Source organism: Rhodnius prolixus, unplaced genomic scaffold (assembly GCF_049639745.1).
Source record: "Rhodnius prolixus isolate KJV_2025 unplaced genomic scaffold, Rpr scaffold_3, whole genome shotgun sequence".
Lineage (NCBI taxonomy): Eukaryota > Metazoa > Arthropoda > Insecta > Hemiptera > Reduviidae > Rhodnius > Rhodnius prolixus.
In genome coordinates, this window is record NW_027411603.1 from 7204667 (window position 1) to 7229470 (window position 24804).

The 24804-nt window shown below is 37.3% G+C and overlaps 1 protein-coding gene across 12 annotated transcripts in view; it reads left to right on the top strand.

Moving 5' to 3' along the window:
• Window positions 1–24804, top strand: part of LOC141453431 (uncharacterized) — a 330813-nt gene that overhangs the window by 101164 nt on the left and 204845 nt on the right. For all 12 annotated transcript variants that reach the window (XR_012457990.1, XM_074126657.1, XM_074126666.1 and 9 more), the window contains exon 2: window positions 24011–24074. The gene's annotated coding sequence lies outside the window, so the exon portion shown is untranslated. The remainder of the gene's footprint in view (window positions 1–24010; window positions 24075–24804) is intronic.

Below are 24804 nucleotides of genomic sequence, written 5' to 3' on the forward strand. Positions count from 1 at the left end.
AACAAGATACAGAAAACTCCACTTCAACCTGCAATCTCATATAAATCCTCTGGCTCAAAATCTTTCTTCTAGAACTCTTCCTGACAACCCGACAAGAGTCTTAAAAGTCTTAAAAGAAAGTGGACATATGATCTCCTCTCTAGTGAAGAGAGCGACTAATAGCCTAATGTTTTGGAGTGTTGCCACTGGGTAACTTCTCCACTCGTACACTTCTGTTATTCATAGTCCTGTTATTCACTGTTACTTATAGCGCTAACGCGCTGATTGTAGCAAAAATAAACGCAAAAAAAAAAAAAAGATCTTACACTTTACTAAGTTTATAAAGAGAACATGAACTTGAACTCCTTTTGTAACAGATACACTGCATCTCTATACATAATAACACACTCGGAATAACTAATTACACGAAATACAATCATTTTTACGAAGTGGTGCAATTTAGCATGATGTACTACCAAGTGGTAGGCGAGCCAAAAAAGGTTGGGAAATGCTGGTGTTTTAGAACATAACGTGGGAAAATGGAAAAATCTGCTGCGAGAGACTCACACGACTTTTCCTTGCTAATATTCTCAAGGTTCTAAAAATACTAACCCTTGCAATTGAGGGTAATGTCACGAAGATGACCTCATTGCTTGGGCAGGAACTGGTCTGAGACAGCTAAGGGAGAGATTATCATCTCTTACGTAAGTCTACTACCATTACAAGAATTATGTAACTATTATAGTTCCGGAAATATATAGATACTATATCTTTTTTAAAGTTCTATATCGTCCATCAGAGGGCACTTAGAACGTATCAACTGTTCATCGTACGTCCCCATTTTTGTCCACATAGAAATTCAATGTTTTCTTCTTTTTTTTAAGTGTTTAATCCGCCCCCAAGTCAAATAAAAATGATGTACACCCTGCAGAATCCCTAGAATCTGAACTATCTTTTTTTTTCTATTATTTATTTATACGATTCAATTGTACGTACGTATGTATGTTTTTTTTTACTCCTTTCCCCTTTCCTCCAGTGTTGAAGCAAAAAGAGGAGTTACAGGATATAAGGGCATCCTGGAAGTTCGGACATGACCCTCACGTTTTAATACTCCTACCATCCGGCAGGAGCGCGCGGCGTCCTCTACCTCCACTTCTACACAATTCTACCAAACAACACTCTTACACGCGCACAAAAAAGCTTTAAGTCACGACAAATTTTCCCAATAAAATCTGTATTCCGTACATAGGGTGTACGACAGTTGTGCTGATATATTGGAGAACCATTGGAATGAGGGACCCACTGGGTTTGTCCTGGGCGGGGGTGGTTTGGCGAGCCTAGACCTAGGGGAAGAAAGGGGGACCTTCCAAGTGGGTCGTCCACTATTCACTCACAGAGAGAGAGAGAGGGATATGGATAATGGATTCCCTTGGGAGAGTAAGAAGGAACAAAAAAAATGTGGCCTTCAGGACCTGGAGCCATGATGGGTAGGGTGACGTAGGCCCAGCGACAAATATCCAAAAGCCCACTTCCTGCCCTCGGACAACAGACGCATGTACAAACACATACGGTTCTCCGCCCACGTTACAGCACACCCTGAATACTACTTCTACAACATATTTATCGTTACAACAAAAAAAAAACTACCTTCTGTGCCCCCTGATTCGTCGAGTAAGTGCCTCCCGTATGACTTGCATCACTTTATTGTTATGTGCCGACACTTTTTCCCTGAAATATTAACTTTCTCTTACAAGTGAAAATTTTTTAATTTTCTCTTACTGTAAACAGAAAGAGAAATTTTTTCACTAGGGAACCCTATGTAATCCAAATCCATCCTTTGGACCAAACAGCTACCACAAAGAATGACAACAGCAACCAACAAATTCCAGTACACAAGCCAAGTCCTACACCTAAGCCACCGAAGATACACCGAAGTCCGAACGAATAGAGTATGGCTTTAAGAACAGGAAACAGCCTGGGATCCCTTCATCCTTCGACCGGAAGTCTCTGAACCTAACTTTCTCGCACTCTACCTCGAAATTGAAATTGAAATCTGGGAAGCTCAAACTTAATATACCGATTGGGTAATCTTGCTGTTGTTATCTAATTGGCCTACGATTATTGTTATTGTTGGTAACTTTCTAGCAGCCAAATTAACCTATATAATATATTATGTACGTACGTAAGTAAACAGAGTCATTTTTCACAATTTTTCATGTAGTTTTCGTAATCATTGTCAAAATCAGTGCTTCTTACGAAAACCCGATCAGTTTTTTCGCCTTAACTCCGCCAAAAATGAAGATACAGCATCGAGGAGAGGAAAATTTGAAAACTAGACCAAAAAAAAAACATATAGTTTATTTAATAGGGTTTTTCCGGATTTCCGTTATCCTAAAAAGTTATTAGCGATTTGGTGCATTTTAAATGGATCACCCTGTGTATAAAAGTAACATAATTTTATTTAAATATTGTATTTACAACGACCTCAACATTCCCTTCATAGACCAACTCGCCAAGACTAAATACCAAAAATTCCTTACTACTCTCTCGAATAGCTCTAATCCTCTTGTACAGTCTCTCGCCTCCTCTGACATCCCTAGTACTCCTCGCCGACTGAATCGCCAGTGGCCCCGCGACTTCCTTACTGTCTAAACGCCGTTATTCACCTATCTCTCCTCATATTCTCCTCTTCACATTCCCCTATCTCCTATAGAGAGTGCTACCGCTGGGTAGTTTCTCTCCTCCTGCTCTCCACCCGCACCAGTTCATCATACTTTCCATATTTTCTTCTTGTTTACGATGTATACAGATTTTAAATTACAAAATAAATTAAAAAAATATATATATTGTATTTATTCATCTTATTTAATTATCTATTAAATTTAAAATTATTATATTATTTGGTTTGTATGATTAAAGCAAAATTGAACCTGCAGACGGCAATATTTCACAAAACAATTGGTTGAACATTATTTAGCAATTGCAGAACAAAAAATCATTTATCTTTGTTACTTTTTGCTAAATGTGTTAAGTCTGCGGCCATTAACTTACGCAGGGTGCAGAGTAGGGCTCAGGAGTGGTGGCTTGCCACCACTGGACAGAGACAGGCGAAGGAGTTCATCAGAGGCTATTCAGCAGAATTAATCCGTCAAGGCCGCGTGGGGCTCCAAGGATAATTGTAGGCTTATTAACTGCAGGCTCACAAAACACATGCATCTCATGGGCACCTGGTGGATAATAGCCTCTGTAGGTTCTGTCAGAAGGAAGAGGAGGAAACGGCACTGCTCATGTTTGTGTCAGTGTGAGGGGCTTGTCTGGGCTAAGAATGTTACTTCTCGGGGGAGGAAAAACCAAGGCTGTGAGAGCTTTACCCAGGAGTCGTTCTCCAGCATTAAAAGTCTGATTAAACGGACGGGTCTGGAGGGTGAGCTCTAAAGTCGGGGAGCCACAAAAGATCCATAGGGGTCGCGCGGTGGCGTAGGCCTTGAGGCCGCCCTAATTTAATCTAATCTACTTTTTGCTATTCAATTTTTGGCATAATATGGCCAGAGAATTTTTGGCGTACGCCATACATGCCTTTAATGGCATATTATAAAAATTATTTCAAGGTTAAAATATTTATTAAAAAAAAAAAAAATCATTTATCGAACAAATGAGAAAGTTTAGGAAGGATATGTATTGGTTATTTATTTAATCAGCTGATACACGTCAATAACAGTAATGAGAGGTTACGAACAGCTGGTGAGTTCAATAATAATTTAAAACAAAAGGACATATTAAAAAAACAAAACAAAATGGCACAATAGCCTATCAGCACCAGTATGGTTAACCATGAGACCAAACCCCATGGCCCAAAATGTACTTCTTCCATTATAAATAATAATCAACTTTTTGTATGACGTACGGTGGTCGTTGGTTAGTATAATAATAGTGAACAGTGCTTTTTGGGCGAGGCGTCCGGACAGCTATAGGAAGCCAGGCTAGCAGCCCCGGAGGTGGTAGCCAGGCCGTTGCTGGAGGCGGCAACAGGGGAAACGTTAAAACTGGGCATTTCCCTTGAAATGGAATTACATATTAATTGGTGTTGAGTGTTAATTAATAACGAAGAGTTTGGTGGAACAGAGAAGCCGCGCCCCCACCGCCTCCGCCCACGGGGGTGGTCTCTCTGGTCATATTAATAATGCAAACAGTCTCTCTCCCTCTCTCTCTACCCCTCCCAAAACCTCTTTTCACGCACACGCCAGTAAACCCCACGCCAAGTCTGCTGCATGCCCATATTCTTCTCTGGTCTTTTTCTACTGATTCTCTCTCATCGTTCAGACTAAGCGACCGGAATTAAAATTTCAAGATATGAGCGCGTATTTTTAGTATTTCCTTCATAAAAAAACTTCCGTTTAAACCAATTCTCTAACATTAAAAAAGCAAAATTCTATTCTATTATTAATAATATTGGAATCAAATTTTACCAAATTAAGTTATTTAATTAAAAAAAAGAAAATAGGCCCTAAAATTGTCTTGCCAACTTAGTATAGTTTCATTAAGAGCAATTTTCTTTTTAATTACCTAGTAATTAACCTCCTAATCAGGGCCTAATAATATGGCAATCAAGAAGTTTTACATTTAGAAGCGAAAATAGAATTGATTATTTGATAGACTGGGGGAAATAGAATTGATTTAGATAAGGGGGCTGTAGATGGATCTATAATGAGTCAGATCCTAGTAACTGATATTTTCCCAATTCAGGGATTAAAAAAAAAACTTGTTTGGCATTCGCTTCCGCCATACAGCCAGCATCGTCTAGGTGCTTATCACTAGAATATCACTCACTCTCCATTCTTACTTATAAATACATTCGCTTCACACATTCATCTCTCTACTGTATACAACTATTTACATAAACTACAGCTAATGGATGGATCAGTACTCTATATTCCTGCCATCCTTATAGCTTAATCGAAATTAAACTCACGTAATCCTTCTCTAATCATTTTCTTCCATTCATTCTAATCGGCTATAACTTTTAAACACATTATACATTCATATTTCTTTGCTAGCTCTGCTATAGATTTAAAGCACATAGATGTTGCTGAAGAATATTATGTGTTCGTAGCCGAAAGGGTCCATCTAAATACCTGTATATGTCGTCAAACATTCGTTTCCTTTCTACTGCATAACGTGGACATATCATTATTATATGTCCTCATCATCAGCAATCTACGCAAAGCTGGAGAGGACCTCCTCTTACCCCTTCATTTAAGAATCACAAATATTGTTCAAATTTTGAACAGTAAATTACGACAATTTTAGAGGATAGCTCACTTTTAATTGTTTAAGTAAAGTTTAAAGAAGAATCGCTTTAGGCAGAAGAAGTGGCACTTTTTGGACAACCGGTTTTTGATTTCAAATTACAATTTTTCTAACACAATTTAATTTTCTATTTAGTGCAAGAGATTAAAACGCAGTTTTTGCTGGAAAAAGGGGACTTCAGTAAAAAAGCCACGTCTATCCTTGCCCCCCCCGCCCAAAAAAGTGCCCTGACCGGTTTAGGGCTTTCATCCATTATCAGAGAGGTAGATAAATCAGTTTGGTGTGAAGATTTCTACTTCCTTTATGTTTCTGGTCTAGCATTACACTAGCTGACTGAGTGACGGAGGATACATGGTGTGTTACAAGATGTTAACGAATCGTACGACATTTTTTTTTGTAAAAATAATTAAATCTTTTTTTTTATTTTGCAACTGTAATCAAAACAATAAGCAAAAGAGATGAGGGCAGCGCAAATGCACTTGCACGTATATTTATATATGCACATATGCGCAAGCATGTGCGCCAATAGGCGTGAATGGAGTGAACGACGACCATCCAATGATGGAAGCCGTTAGTTCGCCCAGGTTGGCAAGCTTAGACAGCAGACATCCTAGGAGATCCGGTGTTATATGTTGAGATGATCGCGTGGCCACCGCCGCTTTTCTAGTCTGCGATGTGGATTTGAAGGAACTGCTTGTAGTAGACATGTTGTGGGATCAGAGGGTTGTGCGTAGATGTGAGTGGAGTTTTGTGTAGCGAGAGATTGGGGCTATTTCTAGAAACGAGAGGAATATTTAGATCAGAGCGTATTGTGTGATTGGAGACGTAGAAGGGAGCGTTAACTAAGGTTTGAAGACGATTGTTGTTCGATTTTTCGGCACTTCCGTGGAGTTGTATTCCGTACGTCCATTTTGGGGGCAAGTAGGGCGGTATATAGTTTTATCTTTTGTTCCTCAGGGTCAGTTTTGAACGCTTATCAAGTAGTTCAACATTTTGAACCTGAGAATGAGATCAATTCGTTGGTGTCACGTGTGGGGGTTCAACGTTAATCGATAATGAAATCTAGCTTTAAAAAACTACATTTTGAAAAGTACCCTGATGTTATTGGCAGACAAATTTGTCCCATTCTGTTGATCTTGACACGTCGACTGCCACGAAACTTTTACAGGATTCCGGTCTAAGAAGCCAAATTAATTTAATCATATGATAATACCAAAAACTTTAATCACGAGGTATTACGAGATAACTCATAGTTGGCGTCCTAGGCAAGTAAACAACCTACGAGATAGCTCGTAGTTAACAGTCACCGTGCTAAGCTTACAACTACAATACTTGTCACGTAGGTATACTAAACTATAATGCACAATGCATGTACCTAACCAACCAACAAACGTATAAAAATTGCATTGATTTGCACAAATCTTTTGTCAATTACAATAATTTATTGTGATAACTAATTTAGAATGCAAAATATAAAACGATCTTTATTCAATGAACAAAAATAAAAATTGATTTTCATTTGGGAGCACCCCCCTGGCAAAACATTGTTAACAGAATAGTCATTCGATGTAAACAGGGCAGCAGGGAAAACACAATCCAGGAGAGGGAGCAAAAAAAATATGAAGAAACAAAGAGACGGCGATACTGCCGTCAGAATGACCGACGTCATTAATTATTCATAGAGATCGGAAATCAAACAGTAACCGGGACGCCCACGACCTCTGGAAGCCGACCTCTGGAGGGGGGAGAGAGTCTAAAGTTACCCTCTTTTTTTGGCGGGGGAAGTTGCAATTCATACTTTCCAGTGGTTAGTTTTACAAACCCTTCTTGGATTCCCCAATAAATGCATACTTGGGAACGGGGAAAAAAAATCAGACGGGTGTGTCTGCATAATTAAGGTCTATTTCAACAAATTACTAGTCTTTTCTGTTGTTCTTTTCCTCTCTTTCTATCAGTGACTCCATCTCTATCTTCTTGAATTTCAAGATATAAACAGACGTCAAGAACTTCTCCCTTCTACGTAGCATTCTGTTTTTCCTAAGATCTTTATTCTTTTTTTCCCTTTTTGTGTGGGTGTTTGTGTAAGGATATGCAAAAGAAAGGAGATGCTAAAAGAAGTGGGGAAAAAAAGGATCTTAAATGAAGGATAAAAAGCAAAGTATTGTTTAGGGCAAAGTCAACTGTTGCGCTACTTTTGTCTGTCTTTAAAAAAAAAATATATTTACGTATACAGGGTGATCCATTTAAAACGCACCAATCGCTAATAACTTTTTAGGAAAGTGGAATTTCGAAATAAAACAAGAAGTAAACTATATGTTTTTTTTGGGTTAAGCATTTTTAAAATAACTTGGAATTCTTATTTCTTGTAAGTCCAATTTAATAGTTCTCGGGGCTTGGTCCAAAAAAAATATTGAAGCATTCTTTCCGGGATTATAGCGATTTGGGAGGCCGAGAAACTAACACACTTCCACTTTAGGCACTTCAACTGTTAAGTCATGAAGATTTCATACCTATTCCTATCAATGTACTTATTTAAGGAAGATCATCGTGGCTTTATAATACGGGTGATCCATTTAAAACGCACCAATCGCTAATAACTTTTTAGGAAAGCTGAAATTCAGAAAAAACCCACAAAGTAAACTATGTATGTTTTTTTTTGGTTTAGTTTCCAAATTTTCCACCCCCGATGCTGCATCTTTTTTTTGGCAGAGTTACAGGCAAAAACCTGATGTAGTTTCATAAGGACCACTGGTTTTGACAATTATTATAAAAACTTCATAAAAAACGTGAAAAATGACGTTAACCCCGTTTTGATATCCCTAATATTAGTCGAGATATTTAAGATCAAATTTACAATTTTATCTATTCATGAACGGTTTTCGATATTTATTTTTCACTAGAAATACAAGTTTTTTGGGGGGGGACCTCTGACTCCAAAAAATGTTATTTGTGATGCAAAGAACAAAAAAAAAAAAATAATAATTGAAGATTTTAAAACATGTAGTGTAAAGTAATGGTTGTGGGTGAATCAGGATAAATTAGTTTTATCATCATATAAAAGCAAGCATCACATCATTTTAATGAACCCAGTATTCAAGACTTCTTGACCTATGATTACGGTAAGAATATCTTGCCAGGGTGTTGGCCTAGTGGTCAAGAGCTGGCTTTGTAAATGGGAGATTCCCAGTTCGAATCCTACATATGCAGTCATTCTTATTAAAAAAATAATAATAATTTTTTTAATAAAGTGTAGTCATACCCGGAATTCGAACTGGGGATCTCCCACTTACAAAGCCACGCTCTTGACCACTAGGCAAATACCCGCCCATCCCTGGCAAGATATTCTTACCGTAATCATAGGTCATGAAGTCTTGCATACTGGGTGCATTAAAATGATGTGATGATTGCTTTTATTTGATAATAAAACAAATTTATCCCGATTCACCCACAACCATTACATCACACACTACATGTTTTAAAATCTTCAATTATTATTATTTTTGTTCTTTTCGTCACAAATAACATTTTTTTGCAGAAAGATTATTTTTGTTCTTTGCGTCACAAATAACATTTTTTTGCAGAAAGATTATTTTTGTTCTTTGCGTCACAAATAACATTTTTTGCAGTCAGAGGACCTCCCAAAACGTGTATTTCTGGTGGAAAATTAATATTGAAAAACGTTCACGAAGAGATAATATTGTAACTTTGATCTTAAATATCTCAACTAATATTAGGGATATCGAAACGGGGTAAACTTAATTTTTAACAGTTTTTTATGTAGTTTTCATAATCATTGTCAAAATCAGTGGTCCTTATGAAACCCTATCAGGTTTTTGCCCGTAACTCCGCCAAAAATAAAGATACAGCATCGGGGGTGGAAAATTTGAAAACTAGACCCCCCAAAAAAAACATATAGTTTACTTCGTAGGTTTTCTCGAAATTCCGCTTTCCTACAAAGTTATTAGCGATTGGTGCATTTTAAATGGATCACCCTGTATATTCTCCTTGGAATTCTTTCTCTTCAATCAGGAAAATCTTATTAAAATTTTGATTTTCCTTAAATAAGTACATCGATAGTAACATGGAAATCTTCAGGACTTAACAGTTTAAGTGCATAAAGTAGACGTGCGTTATTTTCACGGCCTGCCAAATCGCTATAATCCCGGAAAGATTGCTTCAATATTTTTTTGGAACAAGCCCCGAAAACTAATAATTGGACTTACAAAAAATAAGAATTCCAAGTTATTTTAAAAATGCTTAACCCTTGAAAACTGTTAATCTCTGCTTATAATGGCCAACAATAAAAGGAAGCCTTTTCTTCCACTCTTTCTATAAATAAGTGGCAATAAGCAGACCACCCCTCCTTAGAGAAATAAGCACCAGCTAAGATTGGACTGTTGAAGTGGCCGATATATCTTTAAGATCGTGGGGTGGGGGAGAGCGATATAATTGAGCAGTTACTGCCCCCGGGGATCTGTGGAGGGGAGGAGATGTGGAAGAAGCGCCGATGTCTGTGTGTCCCCTGAGTGTGCCGAGGACAATCATTGTACAGCGCCGCCGTCCATTATCAGCTTCTGGAAGACACTAGGCTCTGTCAAAGCTTCCTCTTCACCCTAGTGGTTGCCTTGGCAACCAGAGCTCTTTATATCTTAACCAAACAATCGTTTATTGGTTAAATTTATTGACTATCAAATTCTCTTAGTTGATTGAACTCGCTAGCTAATTTGCAAGTAATTATTTGGGATATTTAAATGAACTAGTATCGATAATATTGTTCGGTAATTAATCGATTATGTTAAAAAAAAAAAAAAAATCTACAATTATATCATAAATATTTTGACTTTTACCCTACCACCTTTGAAGAGGAGTACTGTGACCGTGTAGAATTTCTATTTTTTTGAGTTGAAACCGGAAATACAAAGTTTTAGTGTGAAAAAGTGTTTTTTTCAAATTTTTCTGCGTGTGTGTGTGTGTGTGTGTTTTAAAGAGAGAGAGGGAGATTCTAACTGGAAAACCGGAAATCCAAGAGAATTTAATATTTAAAGAAAAACTTTGGAAAACTTAGTAAGAGGAAGTCGCGTGCATTTTATTTTATTATTTTTTTGAAACCTAATTTTCACATCAATATGTATGACTGACCCCACACTAGACTTAGAAGAACAGAACTAAACAGAGGATTTCGACAAGTTAAAAGATAAAAGACTCTTAGACGATAGATCAAAGCTCTCTCAGGACCACCAAAGACTGATTTATACTTCTATTTTTAAAAAAAAACCTATCTGGGCGTATGGAATACAGCTGAGGGGTTCAACCAAAACGCTCCAATCTCCAAAGCATTCAATCCCTTCAATCTAAAATACATCGAACTTCGTGGATTAACATTCATCGCCATAAACTTCTTTTAATAAAAGACAAGTTTTTGTAGCGGTTTTTACCAAGTTTTGATGTGAAATTTCACGACAATTCGTTGCTCTACTACAGGATCATGTTTTCGGCAAAACGAAACTAACATCTATAATAATGATATGTCCACGTTATGTGGTAGAAAGGAAACGAATGTTTATCGACTTATACAGGTATTTAGATGCACCATTTCGCTACGAAGACATAATATTCTCCACCATCTATGTGCTTAAATCTGTAGCAGAGCTAGCCATGAAATATGAATGTATTTAAAAGTTATAGAAGGAATGCAAGAAAATGATTAGAGAAGGATTACGGTGATTTTAATTTCGGTTAAGCTATAAGGATAGCAGGAATATAGAGTACTGATCCATCCATTAGTTGTATATAGTAGAGGGATGATTGTGAGAAGCGGAGGTATTTATAAGTAAGAATGTAGAGTGAGTGATATTCTAGTGATAAGCACCTAGACGATGCTGGCTGTATGGCGGAAGCCAATGCCAAAAAAAGCCCCCCCCCCAAAAAAACTAACACCTCTTACACAAACGACGTTTCCGGTTAGACAGATTTCTCTACAAACACGTGAGACACTGCTTTTCGAAAGAGAAGGCTTTACGCTGCTGCACAGCTGTCGGTCGTTAGGATTTGGCGCTTGCATAGTTCTTCTGAAGCAGCATCAGTCTCGTTATTTAATAGCCACACATTGTACAAAGTAAACGCTCCATTTTATGTCTCCCAACCTGGACTATATCCACCCTGAACTTAACATTCCTCTTTTATCGCACAAGTTGATTGAAAACACGATACAGGAAACTTCACGTCAGCCTGCAATCACAAGTAAATCCTCTAGCTCAAAATCTTTCTTTCTAGAACTCTTCCTGATAACCTCGACAAGCCGGATTAAAAGACAGTGGCCTCGTGATCTTCTCTCAAGTGAAGAGAGTGACTAACCATCTAATGTTTTGGAGTGTTCCCACTGGGTAACTTCTCCACTCGTTACCTTATCATTTGTTACTCTATTGTTATCATTGTTACTTATAGCGCCAATGCGCTGATTGTGGCCCAAATAAACGCCAGTAAAAATAAATATGGCAGTAGACATGAATGATGTAAGCTTTATACCATTTCTTCAGTATGTAATTAATAGTTTTCCTAATAAAGGTTGCTTGGAGGCGGTTGATGAAGCAAACTATGGAGGCAAAGAGACGTCCTACCTTGTTACAAGAGAAGTTACAGAATGTTTTGGATACAATAGAACGATTGTAACTAGGAGGAATATCTACAGTGTGTTTGGGTCGGGGGCGTCAGAGGTGATACTCCGTCGTTGGTAGGGGTGTGACGCCCTGTATTATATAGGAAACTGGAGGGTGGAGAGACCCCCGCCCCCACACACTTTGTGTGCGTTCAGAGGGCAAGCCTCCTTCAGTGCGCTACCTTAACCCTTTCAAACTCGCCGCCGGCTATTGTCCTGAAATATGTAATAACCATGATTTTAAAGGGTGATGTGGGCTGTTAGGCAGGCAGAGAGAGAGAGAGCCCTTTTTGCCCTATGGCTTCCCCCATAGAGCGTCGTGCACCCATATTCTCAAAACCCTACAAAACCATTCCAGATTAGGAGAGTGAGTGAGAGCGAGAGAAACCCTACTCTGTGGAGAGTCTGGGAATGAAACATGGGATACACCTCCCTACGACCTCCAATCTTTTGTTTTTCCCGTCTCACTTCCCCCACCAAGCGACTCTTAGGCCAGAGGGTGTAGGAGTGGGAGAGACTGTACACCACTTTAATTACTCTAATGGGACCGATGTTAATTACGATTGGTGCAACTCCAGTGTGGGAGTGAGAGAGGTGCGGGGAAAGGAAGGGTTACTAAACTCAAAGACAGAGAAGTACTCGCAGGGAGTAGGGTAAAATTATTTAAAGGAATGTCGTGGAAGGAGGAAATGATTTCTAAATGTAACAAGCATTTCAAGTCGGCAGTATGGTTGGGGTTCTAGTTGGGGGCAGGAAAATAACCAGAGCACTAAGCGACATCTGCTTCGCTTTCTTAGCCGCTTTTCAAATCGTTGATTTCTCAAGTCAATTGGAGAAAATCGTAAAGATTTAAAGGAGTAAAGGATTAGTTGAATAAGGGCAAAGCCTTTTCTACAAAAGGAGTGAATCAAAAGAGTGGAGACAGAGGGTATGAGGTGGCTGTTGTAGAAACTCATCTTAGAGATCTCTCTGCTGGTGATGCTGTGCGAGCGACTGGGTGGAGTTGTCTTTCAAAGCAGATCAACTGTGAAAATACACACAATCTTAAAAGCAGACCGGCTGATTCTTCTTCTTCTACTTCTACTTCTTCTTCTTGGAAGTTGCGCTACTCTACTGGGCGACGTTCCTCTTCATCGTTCTCACTATGAGCTAAACTCTCCAATCAATCTTCCAGTTTCTCACATCCATTTCCATTTCCTTTATCTAGAAACCAATGTTGCAGAGTCACTTCCGTCGGCGCCCCGTGCTCACTCATCGTCCATCTGCTTCCTGTTTGCTTTTTACTTCATCCTCTATGTGTAACTCATTCTTCAACCCTTCTTCTTCAACATCTTCGTCTTCTTCTTCTTGTTTAACTAACACTTCTTAATCAAATATCTTTTCTTACTTAAAATCTCCACTAAAAGCCATTAGCGTAAACAACTACACTACTTTGCAATTCCTACTTACTTTAACTACATCTTAAACTTTTCATAGATCTTTAAGCGTATTCATCTTGAAATGGAGAATTGCTGATTCTGCCTATCAGTATTCTATTATGGGACCCATTTGTCGAGAACTCTTCCCCAATTAAATATTCAAATAAAAAATGTGGTGTAGAATCAGGACATTCCCTTGTTTCAAATGCTCAGGAGTTAATGTTATCATTTATCAAGAAATCCTACTGTAACAATAGCAACAAACTGGGACACAAGACCAGTGCCGACGTGGGCCACCTAAGGTGCACAGAAAATCGAACCTCCTTAAGTTGAAATAGCTTCCACCAATAGGCTATTATTCCGACTAAAGATCCTAACCATATCCTAACTCCTGAACAAATTGATCATAAGATCGAAGGGTGTTTGCTCCACTCTCTTACAAAAACAGAAAGGATCAGACATGAGACTCAATACGTACAGGTGTACTGCTTAAAGTGAAGCAACCAGCTAGGTACTTGGGGTAGGATCATGAATAACTCCTACAGCATCACAATAAGGGCCCTAAATCGGCCAAGAATTAACAGCACAGTCTGGCGATGGCTCATTCTAGAGGATGAGGGCAGCAAGGATGAACACTACAGCCAACAACTGGATTGGAGTTGATGAATGGGAATGAGGTTGCTCCAAAAAAAAAAAAGAGAGATCGCTAAATAAACAGAACACTTAATTTAGGATTCAAGATTGGCGAGGAATAGGTCAAATAAAACACAAACTCGTCTTCTTGCCAACGTTTCAACAAATATATTGTCCTCTTCAGGGCCTGGATAATACAAATACACAAACAATTCAGTAATATAGTAAATCAGTAAAAAACTGTTCTCCAGTTCTGGCTCTTAGTTTCTGTAAATCAAACAACCCGCAAAGCCTCGTAAGTTTTCAATAATTATAAAGAATTTATTGTATTTTTATTTGTATATTACTGCTTTTTTACTGATTTTCTGTATTACTGAATAGTTTGTATTTGTTTATTTGTAATATCCAGGCCCTGAAGAGGACAATATATTTGTTGAAACGTTGGCAAAAAGACGAGTTTGTTTTTTATTTGACCGATTCCTCGCCAATCTTGAAACCTAAGCTTAACAATTTACGGTCACGAAACCTGTATATTCAGATCTCTTAATCTTGAGCCCTAATTTACTTGCCACAATTGTAACTAAAGAAAATTTCTGAATGATTTATTCTGAAAACCAGATTCCAGTAACTACATTTTTTTTTTGTGAATAGCGATTCAATCAAAGCCACCTTTATTTCCTAATAGTTTATATTACGTTGACAGGAAATGAACATTAATTCTGCATGACCCACCACCACCACCCAAACGTTGCGTGTTACTTTTTCTGCACACGCACATAATAATAACCCTTGCAGGAAAGCTTTGGCTCGCAGTGAAAATGAAGAAAGGAACATTGTGTAAGCCAAAGGAGTAGAAAAGAAAGGGGCGCCCTCTGTCGGTTGCCAACACGAACTACGGTGGACGGGGGTGGGAGGTGAAGTACAATACCCTCCTTGCTGCCTACTTCGTGACCTGGGTGAGTTACCCCTTGATCCCCTGGGTCTAATACACCCTTCTTCCTGTGTTAGTAACTAAGTTAACACACTACTTCTTCTTCTTCTTTCCCAAAACTATTGTTCTGCCGAAGAGTATTGACACAAAATTGTACATCTTATATAACAAAACAAATAGTTAAGGAATCTGATAGTAGAGCAAAAGCGGAAATAGTGTTTTTAATATTTGAGGTACATCCGTTTAGAATATAATTTTTAAGTCATTCACGCACGATTTGCACTTCCGGAAGGGGCATCTCTTTCATTGGTGGTCAGTGAAAGGCGCACTATATGTGGCGGTGCCGCCGCAAAACACTGCGTCGCTCACGTACAGTACTACCTCCGGTGACAAGGCACGCACGCGTCACAGCTCCGGTAGCAGGAAGAAAGACAAAGCACTATAACTAAACCGAACATTGACCATCTCATTAGCCAAAAGCAGGTCCCATAATTCCCACAGAAATACTGGGCAGTTTGGTGATTTAAATTTACTTGTTCTTTATTTTAAATATTCTATTTGTTCCTGTTTTTTTTTTACTTTAAAATAGTTTGTTTTATATCCCGGCCCTCCAACGGTCTGAGGGACAGTGAACCTGGCCCCCTGTGTACAAAGTTTAGGGACCCCTGTTCTAAATCATATTTACGTCTTATGAACATGATACAGTTGTTAAACCAAACTTTGCACTAAAAGTTACCCCTACAGTGAACCCTTCCCTGAAAACTGATTTTATTAGAGTCACCCGAAGATCAGACATTATATCAATGACTCCTGAATCCATAGAGAGCGGAGTTTCCCAGATTAGTGTCCTTGGATTTGATCCCTAGTTAAAGATTCCCACTTATCCAGGAAACAATCCTGTCTACCTTCGCTGATGTTACAACAATCTTTTTCTTGTAATATCGATCTGATTGGGGCTAAAAGAGTTTTCCGAAGGATAATAGGAGTGCTCTAATCTCCAATCTAATGTAGTGTTACAAGGAATTCCCACGGGAGACTCAAGAAAAATATGACTTGACAAATCATTAGAAACTTATGAACTAGAAAATATACTGTTACTAAAAAAATTTAATGAATTAAAAAGTAAATTAATTTGTTAACTTAATACAAATTGATTGGTTTATTGATTGCACAGTAATCACTTAATAGCACGCAATCAACTAAGAAGAAATGGTCGAGGATGTTTCGTACGGAAAAACTTGGGTAGTCAATTTTCCAATATCACTATTGATTGATAAAGCGAATTTGCGTGACTCATTCATTCTCTTTTAGACTATTTGTAGATGTGGAATAAGTCAAAAAAATTTAACTTGGTTCAATAAAATATTAGTTTAGTTTTGGTAGGATAGGTGACTCTAGCTCACCATCAAAAACACTCACGTTTAACATAGAATCAACTTTGCTCCTAAAAATTCTTTATTCGAACTCAGGAAGCCACAAAACTTTTAGGTAGACAGTAATTAGAGGTGTCACGTTCGATACAAATCTACAAGTCTTAACGAGGACGAAGTAAATAAATTATAAAAATGTTACATCCCAAGCTGTGGAGCACATACACTTCCCAAAAATACTAAGAATTTTGCCTTTTTCCCAATTACTAACAAGAGAAAGTATTGTTAATAATTTCATTTAACCTGGAGTCCCAATTTTCCCAGCTGTTTTTACAATGGGAGAAACTACCCAGTGGTAGCCACTCCTTATAAAAGAGATTTAATAGCTTCAACCAGCTGTATTCTATGAGGCCGTTGGCTTTGTCTAAGAGGATTGTCAGAAATTGTCCAGGAAAAGAGGCGACAGACTAAAGGATCTTGATGTCCTGCCGGTAAGCGATGCAGAAACACTTGTTGGCGATTGGAGGTTACGTCGAACAGGAAAGGAATATTGTGATCATCATTAATGATTCGGTTGAAGGTGCAAAAGACAATACAGACGAGGATTTTTCGACCCCGTAGATCCACGTTAAGTCAAATGTAACAAGAATGGGTTTGTTCTCTAGTAATTGTCTTGATCAGTGGTCTAATAGTCTTTTGGACCATATCGACTAGTCATTTAAATCGTGTAGGTTCCATTTTAGTCTTTTATCGATGAACATAAAGTAGCGATTCAGTGGTTCCGCTATTATAATTATATAATTTTTTTCTTTGGGCGTTTATTTTTGCTACAATCAGCACATTGGCGCTATAAGTTACAATGATAACAGAACTATGAATTACAGAGGTATACGAGTGGAGAAGTTACCCAGTGGTAACACTCCAAAACATTAGATAGTTAGTCACTCTCTTCACTTGAGAGGAGATCACGAGGCCACCTGTCTCTTAAGGCGTCTTGTCCGGTTGTTCTAGAAGAAAGATTTTTTAGCTAGAGGATTTATATGATATTGCAGGCTGAAGTGGAGTTTTCTGTATCGTGTTTTCAGCAACTTGTGTAACAAAAGGAATGTTAAGGTCAGTGTGTATAGTCAGGTTGGGAGACATAAAAAGGAGCGTGTACAATAGTTCGAAGTATTTTAGATTGTAGCGATTGAATCCTTTGGAGATCGGAGCGTTTGGTTGAATCCCACAGCTCTATTCCATACGCCCAGATGTACAAATAGAAGTACAAATCAGTCTTTTGTTGTCCAGAGAGAGTTTTGATCTATCGTCTAAGAGTCTTTTAAGTAGTCGATAGCGTCTGTTTAGTTCTGTTCTTTCTAGTCTAGTGTGGGGGAATATAATTTTTAAACCCAAAACTTATTGCTGATATTTCTAATTTTAGATTTTACATTAATTACTTACAAATGAGTATTTTCTATTTATTTATTCATTTTTTAAGGAAAAACATATTAGCTGTCCGTAAATTACACCAATTACATCACAAAATTACAATTTCCCAAAATTAATTATCACAATGTAATGCTACTACTACTATCTAGGTGAGGATAACATAACTATTGGAATATAGTTCTAAAATGACCCACTAGGTCATTTTAACAGATGGAATATTTATATTGGTCAAAAATGTACAATTTTTAAATGAATAAAACCCAATTTAAGTAAATGTATAAATACGTACAATTTTTATTTTTAGTTAAAAGTAAAAATGTTTTTTACTTAAATAAATAACAAACTATGAATTGGTGAAGTTAATATAGAATATTATTGTTCAGAATAAAATTGAAGTTCAGTTTCTTCGTGTCCAGCTGCATGTTCGTCTGGAATTTATGGTGCTGCATATAAAAAATTTAGACTTATCAAGACATCGTTTTTCTCCTCTGATAAGTAAGATTTTGCCGTTTCCAATCTCAGATTCGTGCTTTTCTGTGGTTATTTGTTCTGCTTTTTTTTTTTTCAAATAATTGGTACAGCATTTGTGGCAGTTTTTGGATCAATAACTTGGCAAGATGATGGGGGATTTTATCTGTTGGGTATAAGATGGAAAGGGTAGAGAGAGACTGTGTACGAGGGTCGTTTGAAAAGTCCGTGCAAAAATAAAAACTACTTAATTTTTTGGGGTAAACCTTTTTTATTTTTCAACATAGTCTCCTTTTAGGCTTATACACTTCGTCCAACGCTGCTCTAGTTTGTTGATCCCTTCCGAATAATAGGATTTGTCCAAGTCTGAAAAATAGCCATTCGTTTCTGCAATCACCTCCTCGTTTGAATAAAATCTTTTTCCCGCCAGCCATTTCTTCATATTGGGGAACAAATAGTAGTCCGAGGGAGCCAAGTCTGGAGAATAGGGGGGATGTGAAACGAGTTGGAACCCTATTTCCATTAATTTTGCGACCACAACTGCTGAGGTGTGAGCTGGTGCGTTGTCGTGATGGAAAAGGACTTTTTTGTGGGCCAATCGTGGGCGTTTTTCTTGCAGCTCGGTTTTCAAACGGTCCAATAACGATGAATAATATGCACCTGTAATAGTTTTACCCTTTTCCAGATAGTCGATGAGGATTATTCCTTGCGAATTCCAAAAGACAGTCGCCATAATCTTTCCGGCCGAAGGAACGGTCTTCGCCTTTTTTGGCGCAGATTCCCCCTTGGTAACCCATTGTTTAGATTGTTCTTTGGTCTCAGGAGTGTAGTGATGTATCCATATTTCATCCACAGTGACGAAACGACGCTTAAAGTCCTGCGGATTCTTCTGGAACAGCTGCAAACCGTCCTTGCAACACTTCACACGATTTCGTTTTTGGTCAAGCGTGAGCAATCGCGGCACCCATCTTGCGGATAGCTTTGTCATGTCCAAATGTTGATGCAAAATATTATGTACCCGTTCATTCGAGATGCCCACAGCACTAGCAATCTCACGCACCTTCACTCTTCTGTCATCCAACACCATATCATGGATTTTATCAATGATTTCTGGAGTAGTAACCTCAACAGGGCGTCCAGAACGTTCAGCGTCACTTGCGCCCATATGGCCACTCCGAAAATTTTGAAACCACATATAAACTGTTCTAATCGAAGGTACAGAGTCACCATAATGTTTATCAAGCTTCTCTTTAGTCTCCCGAGGCGTTTTGCCTTTCATAAAGTAGTGTTTAATCAACACACGAAATTCTTTTTCGTCCATTTTTTGAAAATCACTCGACTTCCTCGATTCAAACGAATGCCAAACACAAAGAAATAGACCGATCTGGCTGAAACTTGGTGTGTGTTCTTCCAAGAGATGCTACTAACTAAACATAACCTCGATACGCGCCAGTAGTGCTATCTCTCTGACTTTGCACGGACTTTTCAAACGACCCTCGAAAGTTGTTCAGGATGGTTGCAGTCTTCGTTTCTTCCTATACTAATTCTGTTTCACAACTTTTCTTATTATTTTGATCATGATGCTTCTTAAAGCACATGCTTACAATTAATTATTTTTTTCTAAAAAACATGCTTACAAAAATTAAGTGTACCTCTTTTAGTTAGCAACCAAACAGAATTTCAATAAAGCAACCTAAAATGTTTATATGATGCTGAAATTTTGTAATCTTGAGATTAGAGCTAATGCTAATGCTTTCGCGTAAATTCATTTAATCACTTAACAAGACAAAAAAAAAAACAGAGAAAATAAAGGATGTTCCCAAAAATTCACGCATGATTTGAATAAAATGTGGGCGGATTATTTTGTTTAATTTTTTTAAATTTTTTGATGTGGCTTATTATCTATTTATTTGATTCAGTTTAATTGCTATCCAGCAGGCCCACGTGGAGGGAGAAGTACAACCTGCCAGGAAAGGAATTGGGTCTAGGAAAATAGGGTTAAGGGATAAGGTTAGTAAAGGAATGGGAGAATGACATGTTAATAGTTACAATTTAAAGTTTAGGCGAATTTTGTTTTTGGCACGATTCAATTTTTTGGGCATCCATTCCAAGGTCGATTCATTAGAAGTGAATAAAAAGCACATTTCACATTTTTTTTTTTCTCACTTCAAATGAATTACCCACAATAAACGCCAAAATCAAAACGCTTAAAACACGCCTTTTACATGTTAAATTAACTTCTCTATACTAACTTCCTGTTTACACTCAATTCACATCTTATCTTCCGTCTACCAGCTAACTTCCTGTAGATCTTCGTTATTTTTTCTTTTAGCTTCAAAATTCTTGCATTTCCCCATTAATGAAGAGAACTAATTTTCTTATATGTATTTCTCATATAATGTGGCTTTTCACTTCAAACATCTTCTTCTTAGGCTAGCGTTTTAGCGAAGCGAATATATCTTTCATTAAATCCTCATGACTCCTGAGTTAATATAAACGATACTAAGAATTAACGTTAAGTTAAATTTAATCTTCTCTTGATCTTCTAGCTGAAGTGACTTTAAAATAAACTTGAAGTCTTTGTACAAACACAATCCGGGCGCACTTCATTTTGAAAAAAATGATTAAACTTAAAATTAATCACTTCTACGGAACCACCCAATCTGACCCAATTTATTTTGGGTTTACCCAAATAAAAAATAAAACTTGTCTTCGACGAAGCTTAAATTTTATCTAGTAAAATGCAAACCGGCAGTTAAACTGTTACATCCTATTGCATTTACCGGTAGTGCCCCAAAATTAATATATTACGTAAAGCTTCCGGTGTTTTTTATATACTTAAATGTTCCATTCACACAAACACACACCAAGAAAAAAAAAAAAGCAGGAGTGGAGAAAATTTAAATTCCATGAAAAGTACAGACAGAAATCCAGGTAAAAAATTTGAAAACGAAAAAGACAACAACAACATGAAAACGGAAATGATCCAAATAATCAACAATATAAAAGGAAAGAAAACACTGACCCTGCGCACAAAAATAACCAAATCAGGAAACCTACAAAATGAAATTGAGAAATTAATTTATTAAATACCTGTAATAAAACATAAAATTAATTTAATAAAAAAAAATAAAACAAATAAAGACGACTGACCGTCTCTCCTCTACTTGGTACTAGAAGTTCCGAAGAAGGATATTGCAGTGGCCATATTAATGATTTATGTATAATTATAATTCCATTTTATTAAATAGTAATTAAATTTTACATAACTTATATAGCAATACATAAGTTATATAAAAAATAATGTAGAAAATAGAAAACATACAAAAAACAATGTATATAACATAAATATTTATAACATTATTTACGAATATTGTAATAAATATGGTTTAAATGTTATGTATATTGTTATACATACAAGAATATACAGAATAATGTTGGAACTATAATTATTTTAGCAAAATCGTTTAAGATCTGTTTAAGGAGAAGGCCAAAATTATATTCAAATGTGATGAGCTCATCTCATTAAAATATAATTAGGTCATAAGAGACAGACACGTCATAAACATGGACCACTTACAATTCCCCAGACCTACCTTAGGTTTTGCTGTCGGTTGGGTGGATATAACCAATCTCTTGCGGTTATATCACCATCGATGTTTGTGTTCCTGTAGATCCCCTCTCACTGGACACTTGACACAAGTTAAAAATGTGTTGAACGCCAAAAAAACTAACGGTATGTAATTGTGTACGGAAATTTGGAAAAACCCGAATGAATTACTTTTTTAATTATTATTTTGGGCGCACAAGTTAAATGTATTAATTTATTTTTTTAATGAAATTTTATAAAAACACTCCCGGGGATTTTAACACACCCAGGGATTTTAACACTCCCGCCGTAACACTCCCGCCAAAACACCCCCGCCATAACACTCCCGCAATTACACTTCCGAAATAACCCTCCTGGAATTTGAACTCCAGTAATAACCCTCTCGGAATTAGAACACTCCCTAGTAACCCTCCTGGAATTTGAATACTCCATTAATAACCCTCCCGGAATTTGAGGGCTCCCTCAATAACCCTCTCGGAATTTGAACACTCCCTCAATAACCCTCTCGGAATTTGAACACTCCCGCAATAACCCTCTCGGAATTAGAACTCTCCCTAGTAACCCTCCTGGAATTTGAATACTCCAATAATAACCCTCCCGGAATTTGAGAGCTCCCTCAATAACCCTCTCGGAATTTGAACACTCCCGCAATAACCCTCTCGGAATTAGAACACTCCCTAGTAACCCTCCTGGAATTTGAACACTCCCGCAATAACCCTCTCGGAATTTGAATACTCCAGTAATAACCCTCTCGGTATTAGAAAACTCCCTAGTAACCCTCTCGGAATTTGAACACTCCCGCAATAACCCTCTCGGAATTAGAACACTCCCTAGTAACCCTCCTGGAATTTGAATACTCTAATAATAACCCTCCCGGAATTTGAGGGCTCCCTCAATAACCCTCTCGGAATTTGAACACTCCTGCAATAACCCTCTTGGAATTAGAACTCTCCCTAGTAACCCTCCTGGAATTTGAATACTCCAGTAATAACCCTCTCGGTATTAGAACACTCCCTAGTAACCCTCCTGGAATTTGAATACTCCAGCAATAACCCTCTCGGTATTAGAACACTCCCTAGTAATCCTCCTGGAATTTGAACACTCCAATAATAACCCTCCAGGAATTTGAGGGCTCTCTCAATAACCCTCTCGGAATTTGAACACTCCCGCAATAACCCTCTCGGAATTAGAACACTCCCTAGTAACCCTCCTGGAATTTGAATACTCCAATAATAACCCTCCCGGAATTTGAGGGCTCCCTCAATAACCCTTTCGGAATTTGAACACTCCCGCAATAACCCTCTCGGAATTAGAACACTCCCTAGTAACCCTCCTGGATTTTGAACACTCCCGCAATAACACTCCCGCAATAACACTCCCGGAATTTGAACAATCCAGCACAGTCTGAAAAAAAAAAATTAATTAATATAGTATGTATATATATATATACATTAATATAATGTTATATAAATATCATGATTGTAAAATTATTGGTTAAATAATAAAATTAAAAATTCACTTTTGTGAATAATTTAATGTTTGAAATAAATAATTCAAAACAGAAAAATCAGAAATTTAAATAATTTAAAATTTAACTTAAATTTTACTGACATGCGGCGTACGACTCAAAAGAGAGTGAATAGACAATAAACTTTTTGGCTACCTTTGGATCTAAGAAAGGAGTATGGGCCAGATTAGGAAATGAAGGGGAAAGAAATTGAGGAGAGCTAAAGAGTGAAAGATGAAGTAGTTTGTAGAAAAAGTAGCATGTTAAAAGATTGTAGGAGTCCAGGGATTTCCTTGAGAGGATTCAGGAGAAACAGATGGGATGGAGTTGAATGGTCGTGGCAAAGGATTGCTGCGGTGAATGAAATGTGGGTTAGCGTTTGAGGGGAGGCCAATGGATCTTCAAGATCTGTAGGTAACATCAGAAGAAGTATGTAAAGAATCTAATGGGTGTTATTTTGCGAATTTTAGGTTTAAATTTCTGTTAACTCATTAAAAAAAAAAATCGATTTAATCGCTTTAATATCAAAATACAATAAGACGATGCAGTTATGATTGATTATCGAAATAAAATGAAGAAAGTTGAGGCAATCTTGCACTTCGTTAATTAGTTATTTATGTAAGCTCAAATTCTTTAATTAATTTTAAGTATCTAACTGTACAGCATTAATTAAAACTATAAAAACTATTTTTCTTTTCCAGGTGGGCAGAGAAAGGGCTTCCTTAGAAAAGGAGCAACTTTACAGCCCTGTCCTGCCGGCCTTAGGTAAGTGACTTTTTGATTCAATCAGTAGTTAGAAGCTTTATCTTATTGCCAAAAAATATACTCTTTAACAGGAACACAGAAGAGAAAGACAGAGAGAGAGAAAACGAAGTAAATAATAAAAGGTTGAAGGGCTTAAAGAAGAAGGGTCGGAGAGGAAAAATAAAAGATAAAGATGGCCCTTTGGAAGTAAACAGTTAACTTGAAGCACAATTATTTTTTAGCATTTAGTTATTTGGTCCAGCATCATGTAAGGAGATTACAGTAAAGGAGAGGGGGTTTCTTTTGCCGTATTTTACACTAACTACCATTGACGCGAATACTTTCCTCTTTTTTTAGGGTGGGATAGAAGGAGCTTTGGGGAAATAAAGTTCTCTTTTTTAAGTAAAACGAACATTGTTTGATGTACTTTATTGTTATTATTGCCAACTCTCCTTCATATTCGTGAAAGTAAGTTAAAGAAAAAATAAGGAGTGATTATCATAAAACTCTTTTAACAATTTTTTGTCGTCTCCTCGACGAATTTGTTCCCTCCTTAGATTCTCTTGTACATTTTTCTCCCACCTGTCCTTGTTTGTTGTGCTTCAGCCCCATCACCCCCCTTAAATTGTTTGAAAAGCCTATTATAGGACAAGTTTGTCTCGATTATTTATTTTATTTCTTATTTTGTACGCTGGTTCTTATAAAAATGTCTTTTTAAATATCATTTAGTCAGTATTTGTTTAAAATTTTT